Source organism: Biomphalaria glabrata, chromosome 3 (assembly GCF_947242115.1).
Source record: "Biomphalaria glabrata chromosome 3, xgBioGlab47.1, whole genome shotgun sequence".
Classification (NCBI taxonomy): Eukaryota; Metazoa; Mollusca; class Gastropoda; family Planorbidae; genus Biomphalaria; species Biomphalaria glabrata.
The window spans coordinates 27,026,378-27,048,870 of NC_074713.1; the positions used below are offsets into that span (position 1 = coordinate 27,026,378).

Genomic DNA, 22,493 nt, shown 5'->3' on the forward strand with positions numbered 1-22,493 from the left:
TTTTTAAAGAACATAACATTAAAAAGGCATTATGAAGCCAAACACATATAAACACTTTGTGAAGAAACAAGTCCTTTTAAGTATAAACTGTCTTTTATTGTGAAGCATTCAAACATAACATATTTACAAGGCTAACATTATCTACAGATAACCAACTCCACTAGATCACTTCCTTCTGCATATCTTCACTTTCCGCAAGTCCCTTAACTCTCCGATACCCAACACTTGACCGTGTGTCACGGTTGACCATATACAGTAACCGTGTCACAACAGTGGCATTCTTGGTTTGAGCCCCGAAGACAAGATTGCCAAGCTACGACTAGATATTGGGGGATTGACAAGAATATTTAACAAAAAGAGAAATGAGTCTGCGACAAGAGCCAGCTACAGAGTTGCTCACATCTTATGTAGAGCGATGAAGACTTTTTGCGATGGCGAATGTGTAAAAAAGTGTTTGATAGCATTGATTTGTCCTGAAAAGAAGAATACAGTAGAAGCTGTCAGCCTTTCTCGCATGACAATTACACGGCGAGAGGAAGATATGGGGGTAAATCTCCATTCACAATTAAAAGACAGAGCAGCAGAATTCGAAATGTTTTCTATTGCTGCTGACGAGTCCACTGACATAACTGATACTGCACAACTCTTGGTATTTATTCGCGGTACAAACATCAATTTTGATATATCAGAAGAGTTAGCAGCTATGAGGAACATGCAGGGGACTACAACTGGAGAAGACCTGTTCAAAGAAGTGTCAACCATCATAGAGGACCTTGCTCTTCCTTGGTATAAATTAGTTGGAGTGACTACTGATGGCGCTAGAAATACGGTTGGAATTCACAGCGGACTGACAGCAAGAGTTATTTAAAAAGTTTTTGAGTCAAATGGAACTGAACCCCTGCGGCTTCACTGCATCATTCAGCAACAAAATCTCTGTGGAAAGGTTTTGAATTTGGACCATGTGATGATGATTGTGCTCAACACTATAAATTTCATCAAATCACAAAAGCGTTGATTCACAGAACTTTCAACGATTTTCTGACAGAAATAGAATCCGAATATGAAGACGTTCTATTTCACAGTGAAGTGCAGGAAAGGGGGGGGGGGAAGTCTGGTTAAGCCGAGGAAAGGTGTTAAAACATTTGTTTGATTTCAGACACGAAATTAAAATATTTATGACGTAAATATCAAAACAAGTGCCACAACTGAACGACCCCTCATGGTTGTGGGTTTTGACTATTTTATGCGACATCACATCACATCTAAATGAACTCAACACCAAACTATAAGGGAAAGACAAATTGATTTTGCATGTGTATGCAGACATATGTGATTTCCAAACAAAATTTAAACTCTTCATTCAACAGGCGGAAAAGGTGCATCTTGTCCACTTTCCAACCTGTACCCCTCTACAAAATGATAAGCAGCTAAATATGTCTTTCCCTAAAAGAAAGAATGATCCAACTTCTGAGGCTCTTGATGAATTATTTCAGTGAAAGATTTGTAGCTTTTCAGAATTTAAAAAATGAAATCCGTCTTTTTGAAAATCCGTTTGCTGCCGATGTGTCAAGTGCTCCGACAGATAGATCTGCAACTGGAACTGATTGACTTACAATGCCAGACATCCCTGCTTGACAAATTTCAAGTGATGCAGACATTGACTTCTACTCCATGTTACCTGAGGAAGCGTTTCCAAATCTTCGAAAACAAGCGCTAAGGATGATCACAATGTTTTCAAGCACCTATTTGTGTGAATAAACTTTTTCAATGATGAAACGGGCGAAAACCATGTGACGTAATCGCCTCACGGATAAACATCTAGATTCAGTGCTCCGACTTGGTGTTTCATCTATGCAGCCAGATTAAAATAGCTTATTGTATATATATTTTTTTTTCTTTATTGGTGATATGGCCCGCGACACGAATGCCGAAAATTAAAATGGCCCGCAGACCAAATAAGGTTGGGCATCACTGAACTAGGACACATTTCGTAGATAGACTAGGACACATTTCGTAGATAGACTAGGACACATTTCGTAGATAGACTAGGACACATTTCGTAGATAGGCAAAGACTGATTACTAAGATAGATCAGGACATCTTGTGTGTAGACTAAGTCTTATATATAAGTTTGTATCAGGTAGATTGACTAAGACTTGTAGATAGTATAGGAATCCTGTAACACCCTTTTTTTTTAAACACTAATCTCTATCAGTTGCTATCATCGCCCCAAACATTCACTTGAGGCCCAGAGACGGCAGGGAAGACACAAATAGAAGAGACATTGTTTCCCAAGTCTGCCAGGAAAAGTATTTTCTCATTTTCAAAGATAATTTCTGCTCGGAAAGTTTTGGCATTCCACTTTGTGACATTGATTGCCTGCTGGCAGTGAAACTCTAACAAAAAGCGGCGGAAGAATTTTGATTGGTGGTTTGGTGTCTAGAACGTAGTGATCCATGTTCTTTAGAAAGTAACAATCAAACATGAACAAATGTGTACATTTTGGTTTGGGTGTGGAAATGGGGACAGGAGACAAGTCTGGGATCTGCTCATAGTTTTCATTTCTGTCTATTTCTTAACTTTTTTTTTACAATATATCTATTCAAGTTAAAACTTCATGGAACTTAAAGGTGGAACTCGGAGGTCGGAACATGGACACGGATCTCAAAAACGGTTCTAAAGATTTTCCTAGAAATGAAAGGACCAATTAACAATCATACAATTTCATACAATAGCTCTGGCCTAATGGTTAGCGTCGTAGGTACATCGTGCTGATAGCGCCAAATTACGAGCTTGATACCGGATCTAGCAAGTATAACACAAATTATTTTTTTTTACATTTTATTTTCTTTCAAGCTGTATAATGAAGGTATTGTCTTTAAGAAATTTTTTTTCATATATTGTTATATTTGTTTATATTATTTTTCTAGTTTCTTGACTAGAGTTGTACGGCCTAGTTTAGCGTTTGGCTCCTCAGTTAGAGTTAGGACCTCGGTTAGAGTTAGGACCTCGGTTAGAGTTAGGACCTCGGTTAGAGTTAGGACCTCGGTTAGAGTTGGGACCTCGGTTAGAGTTAGGACCTCGGTTAGAGTTAGGACCTCGGTTAGAGTTGGGACCTCGGTTAGAGTTAGGACCTCGGTTAGAGTTGGGACCTCGGTTAGAGTTAGGACCTCGGTTAGAGTTAGGACCTCGGTTAGAGTTAGGACCTCGGTTAGAGTTAGGACCTCGGTTAGAGTTGGGACCTCGGTTAGAGTTAGGACCTCGGTTAGAGTTAGGACCTCGGTTAGAGTTAGGACCTCGGTTAGAGTTAGGACCTCGGTTAGAGTTGGGACCTCGGTTAGAGTTAGGACCTCGGTTAGAGTTAGAACCTCGGTTAGAGTGAACGTCCATGTTGACCTATTACAAGACGATAAGAAGACATGTATTCTCCCATTTTAGTTCAACACCCGCCCTCATCGAAACAAAAAATTAAAATAATCGAATTGAATTGAATCGTAAACACTGTGAGGATTAAACTCATACCCTTTGGTCATTGTTTTGTTAGTAGTCTTGTGATTTTCTTTACCGATAACGTTCCGCCATGACACAGGGAGAGAGAACTTCAAAAGTGCAAGCGACTTGAGCTCAACCTTCAATGGCGAGACTTAGCGTCACATCGTGGCGGGGGGATAGCATTTGACAGACGACATACGTGCCATGCAACCCCCCCGCCACCCAACATTCTTTTCTTCTTCGGAAAAGTCACGTGGCTTCGTTACCACCCTCCTAATAAGCTCATTAGTCCAGTTTAATTAAACGTGAGAGGGGAAAGGGGAGGGTGCACATGTAAGGTCGTCGTACATAGAGTGGGGAGGTGGCGCTTAGGAGGGGGGGGGGAGTCAGACTTGCTCTGTTTCTGAACGAAAAAAAACAACAATCCCCATATTGAATGAAAGTGCAAACTTTGTCACGTGGGAAGCGTGGCCGCTGGCTCGACTAAGGTAAGTGGTCGAGATCTAGAGCCAACAATTTCCAACCAAAAATATTTCGTTTAAACCGTTCTTACAGCTGGTCAAGCTAATCTTTATTTTTGATAGGCACTCTGGTGATTGTCTTCCCTTCCCTTTCCCAAACTGTTTCGCGGAACCCTAGTGTTCCGCAAGGCCTGAATGACATTAGCAGAAAATATCAGAATTCCATTTATTCCACGAACTACTAGAATTAATTAGTAGGCCACCACATGAATTCATCTCTCTAAAAAAAAATCAAAGTGTTCCTCTAAATACTGAGAATGCGCCAAGTGTTCTGTTATGGAACAAGTTTGGGAACCACTGGCCCTAAAAAAGTAGATAGAAAAATTAGAAATGTATTTCTCACCAACAAAAGACTTTGTTTTCACTATTTTGAATATTCTAAGACAGGCTAAGCAATGTGAAGGACGCTATATTTAACTCAAATGTTGCCAACTAAATCATGTACAAAATGAGCTTCTGACGGATAGAGTAGTGACGACTAGACTTCTAAAAAGTTTAGGAACATAAATGGAATTCTATTTTCTGCTAATGTCATTTACTGCTGTTTATAATTGTTTTATGCAAACTAGACAATGACTTCTTTTTGTTTCTTTGTAAACTGGACAATGGACTTTCTATTTCTATCGTCTTTATTCCAGCTGCATATTTGATATTTATTGTATTGAGAAGGTAAAGTAATTAAGGGGGTGGGGCAAACAGTTTTTTTTTGGAACAGCTTATGCTCAGGGGCGGGAACTGATGGAGCGGATTTCCCTATGACAAAGCTTACTAAGAGTTGATGTTCTTTACCGGACGGAACAGCTCCTGTTGACTTATGCTGACACGAATGTCAAAAGGTTTTTAAAAATATTGTCTACAGGTCTTAACTAAAGACAGACTAATGCTATTAGACCTGACCTCAATGTTTCTAAACTCTCTCTCTCCAGTTCTACCTGTTATGCTTCAGAGGGACTTCAATTCAAAACTTCAGTCTTACAATGCCCCTGACCAAATTGTAGATTGACTCTTGTTGATCGTATGCGTGGTATACTCCACTTGTACTGAGGTAGATTCGTAGATGTGTACTCACCACCACGTTACTTGTACTGAGGTAGAGTAGTAGATGTGTACTCACCACCACGTTACTTGTACTGAGGTAGAGTAGTAGATGTGTACTCACCACCACGTTACTTGTATTGAGGTAGAGTAGTAGATGTGTACTCACCACCACGTTACTTGTATTGAGGTAGAGTAGTAGATGTGTACTCACCACCACGTTACTTGTACTGAGGTAGAGTAGTAGATGTGTACTCACCACCACGTTACTTGTATTGAGGTAGAGTAGTAGATGTGTACTCACCACCACGTTACTTGTATTGAGGTAGAGTAGTAGATGTGTACTCACCACCACGTTACTTGTACTGAGGTAGAGTAGTAGATGTGTACTCACCACCACGTTACTTGTATTGAGGTAGAGTAGTAGATGTGTACTCACCACCACGTTACTTGTACTGAGGTAGAGTAGTAGATGTGTACTCACCACCACGTTACTTGTATTGAGGTAGAGTAGTAGATGTGTACTCACCACCACGTTACTTGTATTGAGGTAGAGTAGTAGATATGTACTCACCACCACGTTACTTGTACTGAGGTAGAGTAGTAGATGTGTACTCACCACCACGTTACTTGTATTGAGGTAGAGTAGTAGATGTGTACTCACCACCACGTTACTTGTACTGAGGTAGAGTAGTAGATGTGTACTCACCACCACGTTACTTGTACTGAGGTAGAGTAGTAGATGTGTACTCACCACCACGTTACTTGTACTGAGGTAGAGTAGTAGATGTGTACTCACCACCACGTTACTTGTACTGAGGTAGAGTAGTAGATGTGTACTCACCACCACGTTACTTGTACTGAGGTAGAGTAGTAGATGTGTACTCACCACCACGTTACTTGTACTGAGGTAGAGTCGTAGATGTGTACTCACCACCACGTTACTTGTACTGAGGTAGAGTAGTAGATATGTACTCACCACCACGTTACTTGTACTGAGGTAGAGTAGTAGATATGTACTCACCACCACGTTACTTGTATTGAGGTAGAGTAGTAGATGTGTACTCACCACCACGTTACTTGTACTGAGGTAGAGTCGTAGATATGTACTCACCACCACCTATCGCTTTACTGTCCTTCAAACCCCAAAAAATAAAAGTAAACAATTGAGCTCTTATCACTTGACTACCTCGCCCCCCCCTCTCAACATTTCCCATTAAAGATGGCATCTAATGATGTAAATATGTCTAGTATTACATATGATGTCAACATACAACAGATAATATACTAGTATTACATATGATGTCAACATACATCAGATAGTTTACTGGTATTACATATGATGTCAACATACAACAGATAGTATACTAGTATTACATATGATGTCAACATACAACAGATAGTATACTAGTATTACATATGATGTCAACATACAACAGATAGTATACACTAGTATTACATATGATGTCAACATACAACAGATAGTATACTAGTATTACATATGATGTCAACATACAACAGATAGTATACACTAGTATTACATATGATGTCAACATACAACAGATAGTATACTAGTATTACATATGATGTCAACATACAACATATAGTATACTAGTATTACATATGATGTCAACATACAACAGATAGTATACTAGTATTACATATGATGTCAACATACAACATATAGTATACTAGTATTACATATGATGTCAACATACAACATATAGTATACTAGTATTACATATGATGTCAACATACAACAGATAGTATACTAGTATTACATATGATGTCAACATACAACAGATAGTATACTAGTATTACATATGATGTCAACATACAACAGATAGTATACTAGTATTACATATGATGTCAACATACAACATATAGTATACTAGTATTACATATTATGTCAACATACAACAGATAGTATACTAGTATTACATATGATGTCAACATATAACAGATAGTATACTAGTATTACATATGATGTCAACATACAACAGATAGTATACACTAGTATTACATATGATGTCAACATACAACAGATAGTATACACTAGTATTACATATGATGTCAACATACAACAGATAGTATACTAGTATTACATATGATGTCAACATACAACAGATAGTATACACTAGTATTACATATGATGTCAACATACAACAGATAGTATACTAGTATTACATATGATGTTAACATACAACATATAGTATACTAGTATTACATATGATGTCAACATACAACAGATAGTATACACTAGTATTACATATGATGTCAACATACAACAGATAGTATACTAGTATTACATATGATGTCAACATACAACAGATAGTATACTAGTATTACATATGATGTCAACATACAACAGATAGTATACTAGTATTACATATGATGTCAACATACAACAGATAGTATACACTAGTATTACATATGATGTCAACATACAACAGATAGTATACTAGTATTACATATGATGTCAACATACAACAGATAGTATACTAGTATTACATATGATGTCAACATACAACAGATAGTATACTAGTATTACATATGATGTCAACATACAACAGATAGTATACACTAGTATTACATATGATGTCAACATACAACAGATAGTATACTAGTATTACATATGATGTCAACATACAACAGATAGTATACACTAGTATTACATATGATGTCAACATACAACAGATAGTATACTAGTATTACATATGATGTCAACATACAACAGATAGTATACTAGTATTACATATGATGTCAACATACAACAGATAGTATACTAGTATTACATATGATGTCAACATACAACAGATAGTATACACTAGTATTACATATGATGTCAACATACAACAGATAGTATACTAGTATTACATATGATGTCAACATACAACAGATAGTATACTAGTATTACATATGATGTCAACATACAACAGATAGTATACTAGTATTACATATGATGTCAACATACAACAGATAGTATACACTAGTATTACATATGATGTCAACATACAACAGATAGTATACACTAATATTACATATGATGTCAACATACAACAGATAGTATACTGGTATTACATATGATGTCAACATACAACAGATAGTATACTAGTATTACATATGATGTCAACATACAACAGATAGTATACTAGTGTTACATATGATGTCAACATACAACAGATAGTATACTAGTATTACATATGATGTCAACATACAACAGATAGTATACTAGTATTACATATGATGTCAACATACAACAGATAGTATACTAGTATTACATATGATGTCAACATACAACAGATAGTATACTAGTATTACATATGATGTCAACATACAACAGATAGTATACTAGTATTACATATGATGTCAACATACAACAGATAGTATACTAGTATTACATATGATGTCAACATACAACAGATAGTATACACTAGTATTACATATGATGTCAACATACAACAGATAGTATATGAGAGTGTTCTAGTCAGAACGCAAACGTTCTTGGTATTATGCAGGCCTGGTTATCAAAACTTGGTGAGTACAACATTGGACGGTCATTCAACAAAACTAACCTTTATATTTATCTCTATAGTAATATAGTTTGTCGTGTATGGAAGCTGCAAATCAACGTCCGCCGAAAGAAATAAGTTATTATTAATCCCCAAATAAAATAGTGTGAAACTACTTGTTTTCTAATCCAAGACATTTCAGTAGAGCACTTTGTAACTGTTGTGGAGTGGAAGAGGAAGACAAAGTTACATCTTGATTTCATTGGTGCTAATGTACAGGTTGTGGTTCCCGACAGCTAGACTACTAATCCGGTTTATTGAACTCCCAACTGTAGACCTTGAATTAAAACTGAATATAACTTTTATTAAATATATATATATATATGTATATATATATATATATATCAACAGCTTTCCACTTCAGAGTGGATGTAGCAACATAAGTGAATCAATGATCTCTGAAACACTTGAAACAAACTACAACTCACTTTGAAACATGTCCCTAGTCTCTCTCTCTCTCTCTCTCTCTCTCTCTCTCTCACTCTGCGATGAACTTATTCGGGGTTATATTTAGTCAATACAAACAAATTAGATTTACTTATCGTTTCATTAGAAACACGCATACAAACTCCATAACCAATGGTTTAAAATAGTATGAGCTAGCACAAATAGACAATACAAACTCACACAAATAGACGATACAAACTCACACAAATAGACAATACAAACTAACACCAATAGACAATACAAACTCACACAAATAGACGATACAAACTCACACAAATAGACGATACAAACTCACACAAATAGACGATACAAACTCACACAAATAGACAATACAAACTCACACAAATAGACAATACAAACTCACACAAATAGACAATACAAACTCACACAAATAGACAATACAAACGCACACAAATAGACAATACAAACTCACACAAAATAGACAATACAAACTCACACAAATAGACGATACAAACTCACACAAATAGACGATACAAACGCACACAAATAGACGATACAAACTCACACAAATAGACAATACAAACTCACACAAATAGACAATACAAACGCACACAAATAGACAATACAAACTCACACAAATAGACGATATAAACTCACACAAATAGACAATACAAACTCACACAAATAGACAATACAAACGCACATACAATACAAACTCACACAAATAGACGATACAAACTCACACAAATAGACAATACAAACTCACACAAATAGACAATACAAACGCACACAAATAGACGATACAAACTCACACCAATAGAAAATACAAACTCACACAAATAGACGATACAAACTCACACAAATAGACAATACAAACTTACACAAATAGACAATACAAACTCACACAAATAGACGATACAAACTCACACAAATAGACGATACAAACCCACATAAATAAACGATACAAACTCATACAAATAGACAATACAAACTCACACAAATAGACAATACAAACTCACACAAATAGACAATACAAACGCACACAAATAGACAATACAAACTCACACAAATAGACAATACAAACGCACACAAATAGACGATACAAACTCACACAAATAGACGATACAAACGCACACAAATAGACAATACAAACTCACACAAATAGACGATACAAACTCATACAAATAGACAATACAAACGCACACAAATAGACGATACAAACTCACACAAATAGACAATACAAACGCACACAAATAGACGATACAAACTCACACAAATAAATTATACAAACTCACACAAATAGACAATACAAACTCACACAAATAGACGATACAAACTCATACAAATAGACAATACAAACTCACACAAATAGACAATACAAACTCACACAAATAGACAATACAAACGCACACAAATAGACAATACAAACTCACACAAATAGACAATACAAACGCACACAAATAGACGATACAAACTCACACAAATAGACGATACAAACGCACACAAATAGACAATACAAACTCACACAAATAGACGATACAAACTCATACAAATAGACAATACAAACGCACACAAATAGACGATACAAACTCACACAAATAGACAATACAAACGCACACAAATAGACGATACAAACTCACACAAATAAATTATACAAACTCACACAAATAGACAATACAAACGTACACAAATAGACGATACAAACTCACACAAATAGACAATACAAACTCACACAAATAAACGATACAAACTCACACAAATAGACAATACAAACTCACACAAATAGACAATACAAACTCACACAAATAGACAATACAAACTCACACAAATAGACGATACAAACTCACACAAATAGACTATACAAACGCAAATGCAAGTCTTACAACAGTGGTTCCCAAACATTTTTTTTAAAGGAACACTTCACACATTCTGAGTAGCGAAACACTTTGCTTTTTTTTTTTATAGAGAAATAAATTCTCGTGGTGGATTATTAGGTTATTATTTCAACAGTTTGTGGAACACATATTCAGACCTTGCGGAACACTTGGGTTCCACGGAACACAGTTTGGGAAACACTGTCTTACAATGTTATGAACGTTTTATTCGGGAGTTAAAGCTTCATGAAAACAATAATGTAAGAAACTACCAGACTTCTCAATTTATGAAATGGTTTTTTAAAAAAAAAAAGGAAATAACTTCATATTTCAGATAATAATGAAAAAAAAATTCTTGGATTTGATTTGAAAACAAACAATAACAGTCGTCTCTCTCTCTCTCTCTCTCTCTCTCTATCTATCTATCTCTAACTGTGTGTGTGTTGCTGTGGGTTGGTAGGTGGGGATTACAAATTTGAAATTAAGCAAATCTCACAGAAAACAATTTTCTTTTTTATTTCCCCTTCGTTCCAGTTTTTCATCGACCAAATGTTCAAAGAATTAAACATAAATAAACAAAGTATGTGTGTGTGTGTGTTTAAGAATGTGTGTGTGTCTGTTTGTGTGCGTGTTGCCATGTGAAAGATGTTAAAATTATAAAAATAATTGTAATACCGTAAATCTTATCTTTTATTCTCCCTAGTCTCTCTCTAAGTCTCTGTCTTGCAGACTATGAATAAAAACGGGAATCCCCCTTACATTTCGGATTAGTCTAAAAATTGGCGGGAAATCTCACAGGTGCAGACGATAAAGCGAACAATACAAGAATCATTGAATTTTTTTTTTTAATTTTGTGTTCATATTTATTTTCCATTGACGTGCATATGCCATCTCCAATGTTTGTCCTCTGCGAGCTAGATTTTATGGTCGATTCTCTTTAAGTCTATTTCTTGGTTTTGTTACTGTTCAATTCGTTACAGTGAAGGAAAGGGGCGGGGTAGTAAAGAAGTAGCTTGGGGGGGGGGGGGTACTTCCGTTTGTGTTAGTATCACTTCATTTTTTAATAGCAACTTGATTAACTAACATCAGAGACACTCTCCTGATATCATTAATAGCAAGGTTTGGTCTTCACAGGGCAAAATGGCGTCTTGTCGGTAGCGCCCAATCTGGGTCTCTCTGTCACTTGTTTACACACACACACACACAAATATCTAATGTGCCTTCCCTAAAACTGTCACGTCATCAGTTTCTGTCATATGCCCAACTCTTTAGGTTCTACAATAGCGGCTTGATAACTAAATCTCTGCATCCCAACCTCATGGTAGCCTTTTGTGTCTTGTCTAAGAACTGAGTGCAGAACGCGCTAGCAATTGGGTAAATGTAAATTGAACAGTCAGTTAATAATAAGAAATAATAGTAACACACGCACAAAATGAAAAGCCATCTTGAGGTTTGACTTAGATGTCTTTTTACAAAGCTTATATTAACTCACGTCATCTGTCTGTCTGTCTGTCTGTCTGTCTGTCTGTCCTTCTTCCCATTCTCGGATCAAGTTGAAATTTTCGCATAATTATTCATTGTAGAAGACAATATATGAATGAAGCAATAAATTAACCATTTAATCAACTAGTGGTAATTAATAATTATTTACATATAAATAGAGGAGATACACTTTGCGGTATTTAGAGATATGGCAGTGAGTGTGCTGTTGGACTACACAATCTCCAACGAAATAAAAGAAAATGAGCTATTTTACGACAATGCTAAAAATAAAAAATGATGAAATACAAACGCATAAAATACAAGCAAGTAATAGATTTTTAAATTGATTTCTTCTTCATGTTCAAATACTAGAGTCAACTAAATAGTCATATTTTAGTTGACATTGAAGAATAAAGATAAAAAAAAACTAGCTAATTTAAGGATCGAACGCACGACACTCAGCTATCGAGTTATACTACAAATATACGGAATTGTAGCTTGAATTCGGATATGTTTCTACTTGCAACTTTCACAGGCTGTGGAGTGTCAGCTAATAGCCGGAATAAAAACATAAACTATTTCCAAACCTAATTTTATTGAGTAAAATAAATAAAACAAATCACTACTTATCCTCTCTATGGAAATATTCAGAATGGTATGTAAATATGTATATGAGGATAATAACATTTAAATTATAATTATTTGGTTATTTTTCTGATAGTTAGAAAGGCGCGTTCTAATGAGAAGTCTCTATTTAGCGCAGTGCAAGACAGTTAAATGTGCGATATTATTATTTCATGTTTTAATTTCAGTTTTATTATGCGCATTCTGACGATGTATGAAAGTAGGAAATCCTTGAAGTCATTTGTTTCAACACGGTCCTTCTGACGATGTAGGTAATCCTTATAATGTAACGTGTGATAAAACTACAACATGTTGGTACTGTCTTGACTGCATCGTTTTAGTCAGACATTGGACAGTAGTTAGAGAATAGGAAATATATCAAGATGCATTTATATCAGAAAGATAGATGGCATGTGTGAACTAATGCTATTGGATGATATTAAATATAATGTATGATATTAAATATAATGTATGATATTTGATATAATAGATGATATTAGATATAATGGATGAAGTTAGATATAATGGATGATATTGGAGGAATGTTATTGTTCACTTATTAATATTCATGCGCCTTCTGATTCCTCCCAACAGTCTAAGACTCCAGTTCACGTGCGTTCAGCCTCACGTAGGGACAGCCCTTGACAGGGTGCTCGGGTTTCAAGATCTACACCTTCCGAACTTCTTTCAGAGTGGTTGAGGAGTTAGTGTTGGCTGTTTTTGTGGAGGGAGGGGGAGAGGGAGGTCTATAATTAGCACCAATTACGTTTCAAAGAACGCATCTCTGACCAGGTCTGGGTTGTCTCCGACCAGCTGACATTTTGAAAGTCTGTGACATTGACACGAGGGGGGGGGGGGGGAGAAAACAATTGAAAGTTTTTGTGTCGGCCACAAAGAGAGAGAAAGAGAGAGAGAGAGAGAGAAAGAGGTAGGAAGAGAAAATAGCAGTCATAGGACAGACAAACTAACTTTAAGGAGGGCGAAAAAAGGAATACAGAGAGACGAGGCAGCCAAAGTGAGAGACAGAGTCATAGAGAGAGAGTCAGAGAGAGAGTCAGAGAGTATGTGTGAGAGAGGGTTGAGATATGAAGGTATACACACACACACACACAAAACAGCGCAGAGTAAATGAGAGACTACAGAGGCAGGAAGACATATGGCAGACTGTGTAGAGAGAGAGAGAGAGAGAATGAAAGAGAGTTAGATCTGGAACCCATTGTAACATGTCCAAGACTTTCGATGTTTTAAATGACTAACAAATTAAAAGCGTTTTTCTTGTACTTTTTTCCCCATCTTTGTAGGCCTCATATTTGAACTATGGCCACCATTTGCACTTTCTTGATGGATGGAATTGTATGTGTATAAAAAAAGTTCTTCTTTAACAAACAAAGCTTCTATTTAGTGTAATTGTATGAATTAGTGTTGGATCAGTCAGATAATTCAATTTGTGATAGATGTAGTCTAAAAATAATAAATCTATGCCATTCGAAATATGTCAACCGATCGTTTTTGTTGAGTGTAGTTTCATGCTTTTAGCTTTCTCAATACGCTAGGATCCTGTCACTAGTCTGGACCATTTTGGAAAAAAAAGGCGGGGGGAGGGGGTGAGAAAGAAGGGGTTATCTGTAAAGGTTACTATGATCGCTTTTTAGATGCATTTTATAAATTTAAAAAAGTTGTATACATTGAATACGAACTCGGGGGTCCAAGCCTCTTTAAGCTAATACACTAACCACTGTGCCAGTGAAGTGCTTATGAAAAAAGAAGGCTTTATAGTTATCTATTGTTAATTTCGATTCTTTAAGCCACAACTTACATGTATAAAGTGGGGTTGGGGCTGATTCAACTTATGCCAACACATCTGTCATATATGTATTACTCCCTTTGTTCGTTACCAAAAAAAAAATGTTTATTGAATAATTTGTTGTTTTTTTATTCTTGTTTAAAATATGAATAATTAGTTAACTCTATTAGTTGAACATAAAATAGAACTTCATTTAACTTCTCTGTCAAAAAGCTTGATTCCTTAAGTTAATTAAATATTGTTCGCCTAGCTGCCCTAGCAGACTTTTATTTTTACTCTAGCTTTTTAAAGATAATCTTTATTATTATTATTATTATTATTGTTATTATTTTTATTATTTATTATTATTATTATTATTATTATGGGAAGCATGGTCGAGAGGCTAAGAGCATTTGAACCTGGCTTGGCTACTTATGAAAGGGGCTCGAGGTTTGACACCCGACTCGAGCTGAGTTGTGTTTTCTGAGCGCCTAAAGGCAGCACGGAAAGCCTTCTCCCAGATAGCCCCTCTCCCCCACTGGTCCACAAATGAGATTGGACCATAGCGCTCTGAGCAAGCTATAAGCATCAAGGTAGCGCTATATAAAAGCTATAATTTATTATTATTATTATTATTATTATCAATATTATTATTGTTAAACATTTTCTTGACATGTCACGAGTCCTTGTAAACAATTTTCTGTTTACAAAAAACACAACAGAATCTCATTTCAGCTCTGTATCAAGACTTACTTAAGGCGTTAGTGAGTCAACTAATTAATCTTCCAGGGGCAGTCTGTTAACCGAATCAACATTTGAATATCTCCACCGTGTAACGTCATTTTACTGTTGTATATCTAGTTATTTATTTAGTATTCTAGACAGGTGTCCAAGATATATCTCATGAGTTCTATGCGTGTATCTTGTTCTGTGTGGGTGTGTGTGGGTGTGTGTGTGAGGAGTGCGGGGCGCTAGATGAACAGGTAAATGGGGAGGAGGAGTTCTGAGGGTTAACATTTCAACGCCCTTGCAGGCGTCAAAATTGTATCAAAAAAAAAAAAATCTTTGAGTCTAGCCCCCCCCCCCCCCCCCTAGGTCTATTGGGTGCACAGACTGGAGATGCTCAGGACACGATGACAGGAAAATAATGGATGGAGAGACGGACAGACGGCACGAACACAATACACCACTCTTCCCCCCTACACACACACCGACCCACCCCAGTATCCACAGTGCAGTCTTTACCTTCATTTTTTGAGTTTGTTTTTTTAAGTCGGTTGGGTGTAGGATGAATGTGTGGATAGGTCAGTGTTGATTTTAAACAAGGTGTATTTCTTGTGAGTGTGTAACTATCATTCCCAGCATTCTACTACAGACCTACCTCTCACGTGTTTCACAAGCTGAGTGAGCTCATGTGCAGGGAGGGATCTAACTCGTATTACAACAAGGATTAATGGTGAACACTTTTTTTTGTTCTTCTCTTTAGATTCGCTGTGAGGATATGGATATGGATTTATGAGGATATGGATATAGGTGTATGAGGATTATCTACTTCGTCAGGTTAGTCTACAGCTAGAATTAGTTTCAATTGAAAACAAATTGCCGTGTGTGGGGAAGCTTCTGTAGTAGAGACTTATATATTGATTTAAACATTGCTTCACAAGAACTTTTTTTAAAAAATCACTCATAATATTTCCTTACTCAGACTTAACAACAGGTGCGAATCAAACCTGACAGGGATTAGGGAGGTCTGGGATCAGGAAGTAGGGTGCGATGTAGATGTGGTGATTTCTAACAACATAAACTGTGTCTCATAATCTTATTCTGTGTCACTTACCCTGTGTCTCATAATCTTATCCTGTGTCACTTACCCTGTGTCTCATAATCTTATCCTGTGTCACTTACCCTGTGTCTCATAATCTTATTCTGTGTCACTTACCCTGTGTCTCATAATCTTATCCTGTGTCACTTACCCTGTGTCTCATAATCTTATCCTATGTCACTTACCCTGTGTCTCATAATCTTATCCTGTGTCACTTACCCTGTGTCTCATAATCTTATCCTGTGTCACTTACCCTGTGTCTCATAATCTTATACTGTGCCTCTTACACTACATCTTAAACTATATGTTTATTAGTGGCTTATCCACTGTGTCTTACCCTGTGTCTCGGGTCTCTGATGGTGCATGTGTAGGTCCAATTCAGGTCGTTGGCCTATTGAAGCCAATGCATCTAAAGTCCTGGCAGAGGAAGAGATGGGTGGGTGAAACATGGAACCAAACTTTGTCCAAATGGTATTGTGTGACCTGAATATAGAGGTCATTTGTCCTTGGGCTGGATGGTTGGGTTTTCCTTGTGCTGGATGGTTGGGTTTTCCTTGCTGATCTACGCACAAGGAAGAAGAAAAAAAAACAAACACAGACACCTGACGATTGTTGCACCTGCGACCATAAATGATTAACGTTCTTTAGGTGCTACGGTCTTAACAGAGGATAATCTAGAGTACTTATATAAACGCAATCACCTTAAACCGCACTTAAGCGTCAATTGGAATGGATTAGTCTTATTTATTGGGCTAATGGAATGGACATCGGAAATGGGATGGGGGAGGATTTAAAGGGATGGGTGGGGTAGAGATACAAAAATGGAGAGAAAAAAATGTTTATATTACTGATGGATTCCACATAAGCACTGACACAATGGATAGGTCAGCTAGGATAAGCATGGGACATAAAAGATATACAGATACTACATCATACTAGGTCTTTAAAAAGAAACGCTCTTTGAAAGGAAAGTATGAAGAGATAAATGAAAGGGCAGTCGAGCAAATTAGGAGGAACTTTCCCCAGCAAGTACGGTGTGGACCTTCCCCTAGTTGGTCTCACTAAATACTTATTGAACAAAACTTAGGAAGGAGGATTTCTGGTATAGTGGTTGGTCTTACAAATGCTAGTAATTGGTTCTATTTGAATAGTCTATTGATATTTTAATGCAGTAAGAGTCATTGTTACAAATGTCTTGAGATATTAAAAAAAAAAAAATAATTACGGATATAGAAAAGGTACGCGCCGCATTCCATATGTTGAAGCAAATTAAATAGAAAAAAAAGGATGGGGGTAATAAGAGTTATGTGTTGTTGTTTTCTTCAGTCAAATTTGTATTATAATTATGCAGTAGATCACATTCCATGCAGTCTTTGTCTTCATGCCCACTCACACATGCACACACTCACACACACATTTATAAATGCACACACTCACACATGGAAATTATTTTTAAACAATAATTTTCAAAATAAGAAGAAAATCTTACAGGACCAACATTGGGGTATGTAATCAGATCTGACAGGACCAACATTGGGGTATGTAGCCAGCACAAAATACTTTTGTTTAAAAAACAAAGCTTATTTAAGGGAACTTATACTATTTCTCAATAATGTATAAGTTAATTAATAAATTGGTTAATTTGTGTATAAATGTCACGCCTTGTCTATACCAATGAATAGTTGTACAAAGTTTCAACTCGATTCTACAATGGGAGTGGAAGAAATAACGTGTAAAACTTTTTACCAGACAGACAGACAGAGTGAGTTGATACTAGTTTTGTAAAAAAAAAATGTTGGCTATACTGTGTGAATGCTATTCATAAGGGACAACAAAGTGTACAGCCTCTTGCTGCCTCTTTGTTCAGTTTAAGTTTCTTTTTCACCTCTAGTTCTGGACTGTGCACTGATAGGGGCATTCCGACAGATGTGTCCACCCCCTTAATGACCACCTTAGCACAAACACACACACACACTGTCCTGGCCCTATCCTTCCCCATCCTGACATTCTTTCCAATTCCATCCTCTGAGACGGTCCAGCAGCGCTGGTGGACAATTATAATGCAAGGGAGACCAATGGAACGACCCCCCTTCAGTTTCCCCTCGTATATCATTATTGGTCAACTATCTACCCTTATTTCTGGTGCTCCCCCTAACCCCCCCCCCACACACACACACATACCAAAAAAAAGTGATTGACGGAACCGATCATTTTCTGCAATCCCCTTGTGGTCATTTTCGTCTTTCGTGTTCGAGGTTTGTCTCCCCTCGGTGCTGTCACGCCCACCTGCTAAATATAGCCAGTTAGAGATACAGGAAATAGAAAGTGGGAGAAAGGGAAGCCGGTGGAGGGGCAGGGGGGAAGCATGAATTAGAATTTTCGAATGGTATAAGTGAAGAACTAACAATATCTTATGTAAAAGCGTGTTGAATAGTATTATCAAATAGTTCATTCTTTACAAGTACAAGAAGAAAAAAAAAAGTAGAGAAAAAAAGATGAAGTTAAAAATACCAAATGACATCCCATCTAAACATTGGCCAATGTCTCTTCGGCCAATGTCTCTTCGGCCAATGTCTCTTCGGACAATGTCTCTTCGGCCAATGATTTGTCGCTTAATTGAAATCCCCGATAAAACTAAACCTATAACAGTACAAATGACAACAAGACTTTCCTCTCGCAAATAAAAATGAATATCTAGATCTAGGCCTAGTTTTAGATCTAAATCTAGATTCAAGATCTAAGTCTAGAACTAGAGTTAGATCTAAGTCTATATCTAGATCTAAATCTAGATCTATATAGATCTAGAACTGGATATAGAATCTTGATATAGAATCTACTATATCTAGACTAGAACTCGTATGAATTTACACGTTTAATCTTACAATTACTAGACCTAGGCCAATGTTATGATCATGAATAGTAGGCCTTTTGTTACGTGGTAATGGTGTACTATGCTGTTCGTATCCGATTCATTTCTTAATGTGATACTATTGTTTACATAATAAATAAATCTGCACCCCTAAGCTGTCAGAAGATACGTTATTGCCTTAATAATTAAAATTGTGTTCAAATTATCAATACATTTGTGATATATATATTATAAATATATCTAAATTTGGGCTCTATTTAGTCTTATTTAGACTGTCAAGTGTAGGCCCCTATAATGAGGATATGTCAAAACTGCATGCTATAAAAGTGGTTTGTTATTTTTGAAAGTTAAAACTAAAACGAAGTTCGTATCAAAATTCTTTTTTAAAAACAACATTTGAATCAGTATTCTATTCAATGAGTTAGTTAATAAATGGAAAATATATTTTATAATGATCCATTGACACTTTTACTATTGTGACCTTAGATGCAAATTTTTTTTGTTCCAATGAGAGAATTTATGAATGGAGCTTGAATTATTAATGAAGAAGTCCATGACTTTTTTTTTAAAGTTACATCCCCTGAAGTTTTACTTCCCATGAAGTTTTTCATTGAAAAGTGGTGTAATTTTTTGAAAATCTGCTTGTATATATAATTTTTTTTAATTAGATGGTTCACTTTCGGAAAAGAAAAAAGTAGCCGTTGCATCAGGACTTTGAATGATCTAAAATATCATGATGCCCGATGTTCATTTTCTCTTCTAGTTTCTGAGATCTAAACGGACGGACGGACGGACGGACAGACGGGCGGACAGACAGGCCACACAAAACTAAAAGCGTCTTTTCCCCTTTCGGGGGCCGCTAAAAATGAAGATTTTAGATTTGAGTTTATACTTTAAAGTAGTATCTCCGGCATCACGATATTGTTGGAGAATGTCTAGAGGAGGTTGGACTGTAAAGTTATACCATCAGATACGCGCATGGTCTGAGTTGGTGAGCCTAATGTCATTAAATTGATGGCTAATGGAAGACAATTGGCAGTGTCAGGCAAATTAACATAATTAACAACTGGCTTCTGTAGTCATTTTGAAATACACAACATAAATTGTTTTGTTTTGCTTTTTTTTTACAGGATAAAATAATAGATAACAAGATTACAAAGACAGTTTGTGTGGAAACACAAACTCAAAATTGGCCCCCGAAGTGGTCCTCCCAGGCAGGCTTCAATATTTTCAGAAAGAACATCCGAATGAAATTATATCAAAGACAAATGAGAGATAAGAATGGAGAAAGAAGGTTGACAGATCTTGTGTAGTGCCCCAACGGTACAGCAGATCAAATGATAGGTGCAAGTGAATGCAAAGTTAGATGTGAACCTAGCCTAACTAGTTCCCCTTTCAGACCTTGTGGTCTATAGGGCAGATGATGTAAAGTTCATCTGTTTTTGTGGCCTAGGGTTAACGAGGGTGTCATGTAGCCAGCACAACGACCAACCGCCTTTACTTTTCCCCGGTTGGGAAGCCAAGCGCTTTACCGCTCAGCTACCGCGCCTCTCCTGGCCTAACTGAAGTCTTATAAATAAGGTACGTCCATTGGACAGTGTTAACAAAGTTCTCGAAAATGAAATTTACAATATTACTATTTGTTTTAATTTAGGTCTAACTTATAATGCATACTAATTAGCTTTTTCTCTTTAAAAAACTGCTTGCATAACTGATTTTAAAAATTAGATTTTTCGCTTTCAGAAAAAAAAGTAGCCGTTGCATCAGAACTTTGAATGGTCTAAAATATTGTGATGTCGGATTTTCAATATCTTTTCTAGTTTACGAGATCTAAACGGGACAGACGGACAGACATTTCGCACAAAACTAATAGCGTCTTTTCCCCTTTCGGGGGCCGCTAAAAATACGCATTGTCTGATCAACACAATTCCATCGTAACATCAAGACATCGTTGTCAGCTGTCACTCAATCATCTATCGCTACAATTTTATTTCACCATTACATTATTTTGGTACTAACTTTTTCTAGATTCAATTCTGATAGGTACCTAACATTGGTTGTGAACTGATATGCGGACGTTAGTTATAAGCACCAGATAAACAACACCTGTGCTATCCGTTAGCTACTTTCACCTCTAAGTCTCATAAAAATTTATATTTTTTATTTTTTGTATGTATACATTCAACTAGTTCCAAAAATGTTTTTATTCTTCTCGCCATTAAAAAATAATATTTCCGCCAAAGCGTTCGGACAATTGTTCACACTCAGGGATTAGATTGAATGGCGTTGTACATTTTCATTGTATTAGTGTAAGGTCATCAGTAATTTTTGTCCCAGTTACTAAAGATAGTCCTGTAGCAACACACTGAGCAGGTCACGTGTCCAGCAGATAACGTCTTCTCCAATTGCTCCTCATGTGACAGTGAAGTTGCACCTCGGCACACCCCTGACGTCCACCAGGGAGGCCAAATTTTTCGCCAGGGCTGCCATTATTGTGACATTTTGCAGTCACAGTTCTCTTGCTAATTTTTTTTCCCCAAAAGGAGGTGGGAGTTGGCACGGTTAAAGTTGCCAATTATGTTAATTAATGATGGCCCTTCCCCAACATGCATTCTCAATGGCGGCAAAAGGAGGGCTGAACTGTGGGTTCTTATCTTTGTCCGTCTGACAGTTTTTTTCTAACTGGTTACTTACCGTCCTCTAAACACCCACCAGACACACACACACACACATTTTTCTCCATGAAAGTAACAGCTTTGAGACTGCGTTCCCTCCAGGACGCCGACACTGCCTGAACCCAATGACCAATTCTTCTGGAGCTATCTTGTCCAATCTTCCTCGCCTCTGATCAAAACTCACAATAAACCACGCGGACTATTATTAGTGCTCGTCTGCGACCCGAATCGCTAACGATGACCCTCGGTCAGTCACGCACCCACACCTCGCTACGCCACTTCCCCTGCCCCCGCCTCACCACCATTTAAGCCCATGCACACGCGCGTCACTGTCAC

The 22,493-nt window shown here is 36.8% G+C and overlaps 1 protein-coding gene across 3 annotated transcripts in view; it reads left to right on the forward strand.

Moving 5' to 3' along the window:
* Positions 1-22,493, forward strand: part of LOC106056956 (homeobox protein Meis1-like) — a 336,165-nt gene that overhangs the window by 47,828 nt on the left and 265,844 nt on the right. For 2 of the 3 annotated variants that reach the window (XM_056024290.1, XM_056024287.1), the window contains exon 2: positions 16,278-16,351. The exons of the other annotated variant lie outside the window; for it this stretch is intronic. The gene's annotated coding sequence lies outside the window, so the exon portion shown is untranslated. The remainder of the gene's footprint in view (positions 1-16,277; positions 16,352-22,493) is intronic. 3 annotated transcript variants of the gene reach the window in all.